Below are 12,049 nucleotides of genomic sequence, written 5' to 3' on the forward strand. Positions count from 1 at the left end.
CTCGCCAGTAAACGCTGGTTTAATGGCAAAGACAGAAGCTTTTTGTTCAGACCTGAGATGACCAGAGTTAACCGTTGAGGTCTGGGAGGCCCTGGCTGGGTCAGCCTGGTTCTCCCACGGCTCACTGCAGACCTGGGGCTGTCCTCTGCAGGCCTGATTTTGGACGTGTGCACAGGCACACACACTGCGTGTGGCCGCGTTGCAAACCACAACGCAAGTCACCAAGTCGGTGCCCTCTGATGTGTTCTCTGCAAAGTGGCAGGAGGTGCTCAGCAAAAGCTGGAGAACTGACTGTGTTTCAAGAATTGAGGCCAGAATGCCAAACCTTCCAGCGCAGAAATTGGAGGTGCCAGTGTCTACGTGGAAACATCCCATCCTCCTTCTCCCTGAGAGATCCATCAGCCTGAATGAGCCCCCATGGGATTTCAGGGCACCCACAGGTGGGGGCCCTTGTCCTACCAGTCACCCCTATTTGAGCACCTTTTCTTCCTGCCTCCCTACCATCAGACAAACAGACGGGCCCCTGAAAGTCCAGCAGATCCCTCAAGGCAGCCAGTACCTCAGTCCCCCAGGGCTGCGATTTAGAGTCTGGATTTAGGAAACTTCCCAGAGGGGTCCCAGCCATGGTCAGGCGCCAAGAGCCCACGGCCTGGTGCCCCCCATGGCCTGCACTCTGACATCAGACAGCTAGGGGCTGGGGTGGGGGACGGGCCGGGGCCCAAAGGGGTGGCACCAGGGATAGGGCTGAAGTCCTTCCCCAGACCCTTCCCCCTCCTCAGAGGAGAACAGGAAACTGGCGGGCAGAGGGGCGGGTATCCTCTTCTCTGAAAGGGGCCGGGGCTGAGTGGGAGAAGGGGTTTCTGGGCTGAGGCGTGAATTTCTCAGAAGCCTGGAAAACACAGGGCTGGTTTCTGTCTTCCGCCCCCAGAAATGCCTGAAGCCCCAGCAGGGAGGGAGGGCCCGGACAGGCCTGGGTGCAAACACGGCGCTGCTCAAAGAGGGAAGGCCTGGGCCAGCTCGGATGCCCACCGCGGGGCGTCCCCAGGGGACGCGCCTCCACGAGGATGGGGCGCTAGAAGGCGGCAGTCAGAATCAGGGCACCGGAGGCAGCAGGGCCACCTCTTGGCATGAGAAGGGGGAGCGAGCCTGTGGGTGTCTCTGCAGAAAGGGCGCCCTGGCCGAGCTCTGCAGACTCCCACGCGGACGGTGGGGGGCAGGTCAAAGCCGCGCCACCGACCCGGCGGAGAGCAGCTGCCCGGCCCTGCGGGCGGCCCGCTCCTGCGGTTGCACAATCGTTTCCATGGCGCTCGGCTTTGCTGTCACAACAGCCCCCGGATGGCCCAGCGCTGGGCAGCGCTGCCGGCTGGAGGCGAGCAGTGGATTTCCTCGCAGGCCCCGAAGCCAGCACATTTTTGAAGGCCTGCCCCGGCCCACTCTCTGGACTCGGCCTCTGTCAAGTCCACGGGGCAGTCAGGGGCCCGGAGAGCGTGGCATCGAGGAGGGGCTGGGGGGCCTGCCGGAGTCCACCGTGTCGTCCCCACAGGGACGGGACCCCACACTGCATCCCCACCAAGGGCCAGCAGGACACTCAAGGGCCCCAAACTCCAAGCTGGCCTTATGATGCCAAGCGAGTAAGATGCCCCCACTGCTCACAGTAAATATAAACACTGCTGTAAAGGTGAAGGTGGGTGTGTGCTAAGTCACTTCAGTCGTGTCTGACTCTTTGTGAGCCCATGGACAGTAGCCTGCCAGGCTCCTCTGTCCTTGGGGATTCTCCAGGCAAGAATACTGGAGTGGGTTGCCATGCCCTCCTCCAGGGGAATCTTCCTGACCCAGGAATCGAACCCGTGTTTCACGTCTCCTGTGTGGGCAGGGGGGCTTCTTTGCCACTAGTGCCACCTGGGAAGGTGACTGACTGACATCTTAGGCTTACAGACATTTGATTAAACATCTACCACTTCAATGCTGCGGCTCTTCCTGCTACATCTCTCAAACCTTTTTAATGGCCTTTGGCAAAGCTCACAGCCCTAAAGCTATAGGGATAAGACCTGATTCTAGGACTCGGGGCACAGGTCATCTCCCCAGATTTTATACGCTGTGACACCTTGCTAGCAGTTGCTCTGGACTTTGTTTGTACTCCTGAACTCCCAAAGAAATGTGTGGCATCTTGCTCCCCAAAAAACTAGATAAAGAATATCTGTATTCTTTATTCACTGTTTTTCAGTTACTCACTGGCTGTGTGATCTTGGGCCAGTTACTTAACCTCTCTGGACTAGTTTCTTCATTTATAAAACGGGAATAATTATAGTCCATGCCTCATGAGGCTGTTGTGAAGATTAAATGAATTAATATAATGATGTCTTAGAAGAGTGCCTGGAATATAATAAGTGATATCTAAGTATTAGCTTCTATTATTATTAAAAAGAAGTAGAACCATTGTGGTTTTATGATGAATAGTTGTAAGTCATTTAAGACCCAGGCAGTATATAATCTCCATTTCATTCTGGGATATTCATTCAGTTCCACAAATATGTGATGAGCATCTTACGTGCAGGGAGCTGGGCTGGCCTGCACAAAGTGGACTTTAAAAAACGCCGTGAGAGGCTTACCTACTGTGTGCAACATCAGCCCCAGGGAAGCTGGGGTAGACAAGTTAGAGACACTGGTCCTCACCACCCGGAGACTTGAACTGAATGAGAGAGAAAAAATATGGAGAAATACCTGAAAGGCATATGTAATAAACAGCAACTGCAGGGAACCAGGTGTGTCTCCAGGACTCATATGAACAGAAAAACCCTATGGCTGCAGGGAGCTTGTCAGAGTCTTGAAATGCTGGTCAGGTTTCAAAAAGCATCAGGGAGAGGGGAGGACATTCTAGGCAGAGATGATGGCTTGGGCACGGGTTCAGAAGCAAGAAAACCTCAGCACAGCGATGTGTTCTCCACTCAAAGCCAAGAAGGGTGGACAAGGACAGAAACAGCTCCGAACAGCGGGAGGTGCATCTGCAGGCATGACTGAAAGCGTTCTGTTTCTACATTCCCATTTAAAATATTATTTAGTAGCTTTTAGGGTCATTGCTAGGACCTGAAATGTGTCCCTTCCTTTTATCTTTTTTCCCTTAATTTTTTTAAAGTAAAGACATGCATATGGAAAAAAAAAATCCAAACCATAAAAACAAACAGGAAAAGATCCCTCTTCTACTCTTATTTCCAGCCGCTCAGTACCCCCCCGTGTGGCTGACTCTCATTATCAGACACTGAGGTTGCTTCCAATCCTCTGCTGGCACGAACAGGACTACAGTGGACCTCTCGCACCCTGCATGCAGCAGGGTGTCCAGAGGGCCTGGGCTAGCATCCCTGACAACGAGGCTCACTGTGAGGCCTGCACAGATGGCCTCAACCGGAAGTGCTGATAAGCTAGTAAAGGAGGGTTGGCACGACCCTGGACAGGGCAAGATGCTGAAGCCGACAAGTGCCAGCCACGTGGCTGACCCTCCTACATGCACTTTTCATAAATCACTTCATTTAAACCTGAAGTACTGCTATTACTTCCATTTTACAGAGGGGGAAACTGAGGTCACGGACATTAAGTCACTTGCCTATGGCAACATCTCAAATGCCTTACGACAGATAGGGGAGAGGGGCCAGGAGCAGAGTAGGGTCAGGTAAAGAGCTCACTTGAGCACTGGCCAAGGCTGGGGTTCCTGCCGGGTGTCCACACACAGCGTCCAGGAGGCAGTCAGATCCCCGGGTCTGGAGGGAAAGCTACTTTTCTGATGTCTCATCAGATACACGGAGTGAAAGGCCCAAGATCAAGGGTCTGTTTTGTTTATGAATTGAATCTAGATCACTCTTACATGCATGCTTCCAACAGCTCATCCCCTGAGCCTCGAGCTTTGAGACCTGAGACTCATCACGACCTCGCTCCTCAGTCTGGTCTCACAGCCCTGATTTCGGAGATAATTAGTCTCTGCCTTCCAAAGGTGCTTATTAACTGGAAGGGCTTGTTGTTACGTTATAATTATTTCCTATACTTGCCAGCCTGTCAAACACACAACCAGACTGCAACCTTCCACCTGCCAGCAGCTTCCCTTCCCTCCAGGAATCAAATCTGAACCTCCTGCTATGGCCTCGGAGGCAGTCTGAGATCTGGCCTGTCCTTAAAATCTCATCTCCTGGTCGTGAATCTCAACTATCCCAGGCCCCTCTTCTCTCCTCCACACAAACCAACACTCAGACCGGCTGTTCCCTCTGTCTGGAATTCCCTGCCCCTACCTCCTCCATCAGGTCTCAGCTCAAGGTCTCTCCTCAAGGAGGCTGTCCCTGACGGCTCCACCTGAAGATACACTGTCCTCTACCTTCACTTCTGAGTTTTACTCAGAGCACTGAGCCCGTCTGAAACTCGTATTGGTTGCCGTTCAGTCACTCAGTCGTGTCCGACTCTTTGAGACCCCATGGACTGCAGCACGCCAGGCTCCCCTGTCCTTCACTATCTCCTGGAGCTTGCTCAAACTCACGTCCATCGAGTCGGTGATGCCATCCGCCATCTCGTCCTCTGTCGTCCCCTTCTCCTCCTGCCCCCAATCCCTCCCAGCATCAGGGTCTTTTCACATGAGTCAGCTCTTCACATCAGGTAGCCAAAGTATTGGAGTTTCAGCTTCAGCATCAGTCCTTCCAATGAACAACCAGGACTGATCTCCTTTAGGATAGACTGGCTGGATCTCCTTTCAGTCCAAGGGACTCTTGAGAGTCTTCTCCAACACCACAGTTCAAAAGCATCAATTCTTTGGCGCTCGGCCTCCTTTACGGTCCACCTCTCACATCCGGCTTCTGATTAATGTCTCCCTGAGAGACTTGGTCCCAGGAGGTCCTTTGTCTACTGCAACCACTATTTTAGCCCAGCTCCTGGCACAAAGCCCAGGAGACAGTGGGTGCGCAGTGAATGTCCATTCAGAGAAGAATGGATGAATGGGCAGCAGCTGATTAAAGGTAAACCAAGAAAACAAATGCCCCAGGGAGACACCCCCCGGCAGTGTCCCGAGGCAGCAGCCTGCCAGCCACATGCTAGAGGAGGCCTTCCCCCGTATCTGCGGGGCACACAACAGTCTATAAAACTGCTTTTCACACATGCCTCGCCCAAGGCCACAAGCAAGGAAGAGGCCACGTGGGGCTCCGAGTCAAGCTTCCTCTGGTAACCGCTACTTATCAACATCTTCTAATCCTGAAGCCACTGTCCTGGGCACTCACCAGGGAAAACACTGAACATAGCCAGGAAGGAGGTCCCAGGGGCTTCCCACACCCCGCAGGAGCCCAAAACTCTCCAGTCTACGAAACAGAGCTTTAGAGCCAACACTCAACATTATGAGACTACTGTTTCAAGCAGAATCAAGCACTGGACCCTTCCGACTGGTGGTTCTTAACTGGGGGCGGTTCTCCCCCCAGAATATATCTGGCAGTTACCAGAGTCACTGCTGGTTGTCACAGCTGGGGTGTGTGTGTGTGCTGGGGGGTGCGCTGGGATGCTACTGGCATCTGGTGACTGGAGCCCAAGGCTGCTGCTACATGTCCTGCAGGGCACGGGACAAGCCCCAGGACAAATGAGCAGGCCCCCAATGTCAACAGCAAGCAAGGTAACAAATGTTTTGGGGTTCCTGGATTGAGTCTGAATTTGAGCAGGATTAGCAATAACTGGACGTGAGGCCTCTTCCCTCTCCTGCTGCAGGTGTTCTTCACAGACTATAACCGCCTGACATTGTTATACACAGTCAGCCCTCCCCACCCGTGGTTCCACAGCCAGAGAGTCAACCAACCATGGACTGAAATATTTGGGGGGAAATTCAGATAGTTCTAAAAGCTAGGCAACTGTTTACTTAGCATTTACCTTGTATCAGGTATTACAATTAGTCTAGAGGTGATTTAAAGCATCGGAGAGGAAGTGTATAGGTTACATGCAAATACTACATCATTCTATATACGAGACTTGAGGAGCTGTGGATTTTGGTATCTGCAGGGGGCTCGTGGGACCAAGTCCCTGTAGATAGAGAGAGACAACTGCATCTTTATTTAGCTATTTGGTTGGGTTCCCTAACTGGGAGGGGTAAGCTTCTTGAAAGCAGGGACCTTTATTATGCACTGCTGTGTCCCCAGGAGCTAAAAACTGCACTTGGCATACAGGAGGCATTCAATAAATGTTTGTGGAATAGAGGAAGATAACTCCTAAGAATATTAAACAAAACAAAACACCCAACCTCCTTTTGTATCTTTTTCCCCAAAATCCATTCTCCCCGTCTTCCACTAGCAGCTCTGCACATGGTTGTGAAGGTTCTCAGTCGTGTCCAACTCTTTGCAACCCTGTGGACCGCAGCCCACCAGGCTCCTCCGTCCATGGGACTCTCCAGGCGAGAATACTGGAGTATTCTTGTTGTTGCCATTCCCTTCTCCAGGGGATCTTCCCCACCCAGGGGTCAAACCCGGGTCTCCTACATTGCAGGCACACGCTTTACCCTCTGAGCCACCAGCACCACTCTCTGTACATGGTTGCGTAAATATAAAAACTACATTTCCCAGCCTCCTTTGCAGCTCACTGTGGTCATATGACAAGACTCTGACCAATGAGGCATCAGACACAGGGATTAAATTCAATTTCCAGGTCATGACCTTAAAGGGACAGGACATGCCTTTCTTCCCCCCTTTCCTGGACCTTCTCCTGCATCCAGGAGCCATCTTAAGACAGTGTAGATAAGCGTACCCTCCTAAAAACGGCAGAGTGAAAAGAAAGAGCCTAGTCTTGGCACCATGGGACCACAATACCAACCCTGGATTGCTTACGTCTGTGCTATTACATGAGAAAGAAATCATCCATCTAGTTTAAGCTATTGTTACTTTGGGTTTCACTTATAGAAGCCCTCTACATTCTCATCAATACATAACTTTCCCCTGCCCTGCAAACTATTTAAACCACACAATACTGCAAGGAATATCTCAGCCAGCTGGCACTCAAGAGCTATTTTATGATTTTCCCCTTCACACATACAGGGAATACAACTCTCAGTTTACATACAGAAATCTTTCTTTCCTGATGCCTCAGAATATCTGAGGACATTGCTTCATAAGCCAGGGGGAGAAAGGAGAGGAAGTCATTATTTAGATCCATCAAATGATAAGGACAAAAGAAACAAGAAAAAAGCCCATTAAAATCTTAAAACATCAATTATGTTTCAATCTATGAGTTCATAATGGTACTTTTTTAAAAAAAGTCCTTAATTGATCACCACTAGAGGATGTTAATGAACCAAACCATTATTTTAAAAACTGGTAAATAGAGGGAAAGAATCCAGCATTCATCCTGCTCTTCCTATATGAATTCTACCATTGTTGATGAAGGAAAGTTTCTCTTTATAGAACTTTTCCAGCTAACAGAGAGGAAGGGAAGACAGAATTAGAACAGAATATAACCACTTTACGGATGTGAGACTTGGACCATAAATTAGGCTGAGAACCAAATCGATGCTTTTCAAACTGTGGTGCTGGAGAAGACTTGAGAGTCCTTTAGACTGCAAGGAGATCCAACCAGTCCATCCTAAAGGAAATCAGTCTTGAAAATTCATTGAAAGGACTGATGCTAAAGCTGAAGCTCCAATACTTTGGTCACCTGAGATGAAGAGCTGACTCATTGGAAAAGATGCTGATGATGGGAAAGATTGAAGACAGGAGGAGAAGGGGGAGACAGAAGATGAGATGGCTGGATGGCATCACTGACTCAATGGACATGAGTTTGAGCAAACTCCGAGAGATAGTGAAGGACAGGGAAGCCTGGCGTGCTGCAGTCCATGGGGTCGCAAAGAGTCGGACACGACTAAGTGACTGAACAACAATCGCCACCTTGCAATCACTGCACCACTGAATTGATGCAGCTCAGCACAGACGTCAGCAGCTGGTGACACGACCAAGAGGGCGGCACCTGATACCACGTGCTTCCTGATGGAGAGATGCTCCCCCCGCGGAGCAGTCTTGCCCAAAACTACTAAACCCGAACCCATGAAAGCGCCAGAACTGACTGCCAACTTACAGGAAATACGGAGGACAGAGGAACAGGCTAACCCTCGCCATGGGGACATAACTGGTGAAAACCGGACTGTGAGAAATTGTATAGGATGAACGATCTGGTCTTTTTCAACAAATAAATTGCTAAATAATGATGATGATGATGATAGAATGAAAAAACGGGTCCTGCCATTTACTCTACAGGGGGAACCTCTGAATGACAACAGTCTTAGACACTAAAGGCATCCATGGGCACTGCGTGGGCTTGGTCTGAATCCTGATCCAAACTATAGAATAATAAAACAAGGAGAAAACCTTTATGATATGGGTGAGATGACCGGAACTTTATACACCAGCTCTTTCCTGATTTTAAGGACTTTTCGTTAAGTTTCTTGCACATTAGTGGTATACTATGAATGTTTTCACAACCCTTTTCTTTTAGATGCAATACTGAAGCTTTACACATGAAATGGTATGGTTTTAGTATCCAGGATTTTTGATGTAGAGAATTTGCTTCAAGTTATTATTGTGAAACGGAGATGGTTGAAGGTGTAGGTGTAGAACAAACCAGATCGGCCACGAGTTGACCACAGGTGAAGCCGAGGGGTGGGTAAGTAGGTACATCTCGCTCCTCTATATTTATATATATATTTATAGCATTTCCATCCAAAAAGGTGTGTTTAAATCTTACCAGCAGCCACAAGGAGGGGGAGGGAAGCAAGAGGGAGCTGACACCTCCAAAGTCCCCGCTGCGCACCAGGTGCTGGGCTAGGCAGCCACAGATGTGAGTGGCACTTCCCGACGACTGGTAACAAGGGCAAACGCCAAACAGGTCTGATGGAATCCCTGGCCGGGCGGGGTCGGCCAAGTGTAAGAGGGACGACGGTACCGACGGACTGGTAAAGAGCGAGGGACACTCCACCCACGGTCAGGAGACAGGAGGGGGTGGGGGCAGCTATGCACAAGTGTGTGCTCTGTCTAGAGGAGGGGTCTCCACTTAGCACCAGCCTTGACTTTGACTCCAGGTAGCCGCCATGCAGAGTGTGGGGCCTAGGGCGGCCAGATCTTTGGATTTTCCAAGGAAAGCCGGAAATCTGTCTTTTTATATGCAACCTCCTAGTTTTTAAACGTTGGCATCTAATCCAAATATTTTTTTTTAAACATTGCGTGGGCCAAACAAAATATGTGCAGGCTCAGTCCGGCCATGGAGCACCAGTGGGGCGCCCCCGTGCCAAGCCCTGCAGAGACCACAACTCAGTCCAGCTGTGAGGCGTGGAAAGGGTGCATTCATCAACGCTGGGTCAATTCTTTTTTAGGCCTCCAATAAAGCTGAGCATTCAAAAGACACCATCCCCTTCCAGAAATCTATAAGAACCGGCTGCGGAACATTTCAAAGGCGTTCCCCACGTAGTCGGCTTATGCAACAGAACCTCCACTCTGCCCAGGGTGTTTGGAAACTTAACAACCAGGGAGCGGCCTTTCAACTTTCCCGGGATGGTGGAACTAACGGGCTTCAGATGAAACCCATTTGTTGGTTTGCAGCATGCCTGGGACTTAAGTCCAAACCGCCTGCAACAGGCAATCTCGTCATAAAACCGGATCGGGGTTCTTGGTGCTCACTGTAAAATGACCGCGGCGCACACTGTTTCGCTTGCCTGGCTGGAGATCTGATTTCATGGCCGCTGAAAGGGATGCCGCCGATGTCATCCTAACGCCAGGAAGGGACAGGGCTGGATCTGAGGACCTGCCCAGACTCCCTCTTCACACTCCACCCTCAGGGTGCCTTGACTTCCCCTCGAGAGAGAGACGAGAGACACTTGACATCGTGGATGAGCAAACCAGGCTCCAGCCTTGCGCTTACAGCCACGGTCTCAGCTAACCAGATCCCAGGGCCCGTAACAAATTAAAGAGGTGTCAGGAATGCGGTGGAGAAGAGCCAGAGAAATGGTTTCATCATTTCCCAAGAACAAAGCCTTTCTCTTTTTGTTTTTTGGAACGGAATGAAAAGTAAAAGAAAACGGTGCTAAAATAGAGTCGGTCCACAGCAAGGAAAGAGAGTCCAGAACCAAGCTCGGGGATAAGAAAAGGCAAAATGCACCCAAAGCTCAACTCTGCGGAATGGAACAAAACCAGGGCTATTCCATTAAAGAAAGGTGGTGTTTTTTTTTCTTCTATAAAAATAAACCTTACTATTTATCTGAAATAGATCTACTGATATCGGAGAAGGTAGGGAGTACCAAGTAGAAATTTAGCATTAAAATAAGATTTGATTGACTGTCCCTCGCCAATATAGTTCATAGCCTCAAATAACTAAATCGCCTTTCAAGTTCTAACTTTGCCAGAGAGAAATGAATTACAGCTCAAGCTGATACTGGGGAGTTCTGTGTTTTTTAAGACACCCGTTCTGCACGATCTTAGGTGATTACCTGGGATGAGGCAAGATCCATCACAAGTACGGTCCTGCACGGAATGACATTACGATACACCCAGTTGCTCACGATCCTGAAACAAGCCACGTCTCCAGCCTGCCTGGCACTTACACCGAGGGAGGAAGTGAGCCCTAGCAATTTCTGGAAGCTGTGCTAGTAAGAATGAAACTCTAGAAGAGCCTTGGAAAAAAAGGCCTGGACGCTCACCTCCTTACATACCTTGCTTAACTGATCACCTTATTCCTTTTCCAGGATGTTCACCTGTTACCACCAGACCATAACCTCATACTGAAGGTGGAAACGGGACGTAGTACAGTTTAAACTGGGGGTTTTGGTGGCTGACTGGGGGGCCTTCGGATGACACCAAATAATATCCCTGGTCCTCTTTCTGGGGCCCTGTCTGCTCTTTGTGGGTCAGAGGCTGCTCTGGAATGCAGGCTGAGTGGACAGCAAGTCTGAGAATGGACTTTCTTGTGGTTTGGTAGCATCTGACCTCAAAATGCAAGAGCACATTCCTCTGAAAACATCTGCTTTGCAGAATCTCAAAAAGATGGCTGAGCACTTCTGCGTCTGGAGTCAGCTGGAAGGTGGCCTCTTAAATTTTCATAAGCCAGCAATGCAAAGTACGCGTGATTTGGGATGAAAGGACAGCTAAGTGCCACAGCTAGAAGCTAGAGGTTCTCAGAAGGTGAGGAAACACCAGGAGGGGCAAAAGAAAGGTGCCCCTGGGACAGAAGCCTCTCCTGGGGGAGAGGGAGGCAGAGGCGCCACTGGCTCAGTGATCATCGACCAGGAGTTCTCACACGTTGTTCAGTCCCTAAGTCGTGTCCGACTCTCTGCGACCCCACGGACCTTAGCCAGGCGTCCCTGTCTGTCACTGTCTCCTGGAGTTTGTTCAAACTCGTGCCACTGAGTCGGTGATGCCATCCAACCGTCTCATCCTCTGCTACGTTCTTCGCCTCCTGCCCTCAATCCTTCCCACAAATGGGGTCTTTTCTAATGAGCTGGCTCTTCACATCAGGTGGCCAAAGTATTGGAGCTTCAGGGTTGAATATTCATTGGAAGGGCTTCTCTCTAGGCAAGCAGTTTCCTGGACTTCGGCCCTTTCCAGTAAGACTCTGAATTCCCTCTGCTAGCCCAGCGGGGTGACAAGGACCCAGGCTGAGTCAGCCTCGGAGCTTTTCTCCAGAGCCAGCTCTGCCCTTCTACCTCGTCGGTCTTCATCAGGTCGGGCGGCTATAACAGAACAGTCACGTGGGGGCTGATAAACACAAATATTTGTTTCTCACAGTTCCAGAGGTTGAGAAGTCCAAGATCAAAGTGCCGGCAGATACAGCCCACTTCCTCCAAGACGACTGCTTTCTCATCCCCGCCTCACAGGGCAGAAGGGAACTAGAGGTCTCTTCTCTAAGGGCAGCAACCCCAGTCATGGGGCTCCGTCCTCGGGACCTAAGCACTTCCCAAAGGGCCCACGGCCTAAAGCCATCACACTGGGGGATACGCTTTAACTTATGAATTGAGGGGACCCAAACACGGAGACCACAGCTGGGGCCCAGAATCGATGATGATGGTGGCAGA

General features: G+C 50.3%; 1 protein-coding gene across 5 annotated transcripts in view; it reads right to left on the bottom strand.

Annotated features, from left to right (window-relative positions):
• Nucleotides 1-12,049, bottom strand: part of NFATC2 (nuclear factor of activated T cells 2) — a 156,010-nt gene that overhangs the window by 24,001 nt on the left and 119,960 nt on the right. The window lies entirely within an intron of this gene.

Source organism: Ovis aries, chromosome 13, assembly GCF_016772045.2.
Source record: "Ovis aries strain OAR_USU_Benz2616 breed Rambouillet chromosome 13, ARS-UI_Ramb_v3.0, whole genome shotgun sequence".
In the NCBI taxonomy this organism is placed as follows: domain Eukaryota; kingdom Metazoa; phylum Chordata; class Mammalia; order Artiodactyla; family Bovidae; genus Ovis; species Ovis aries.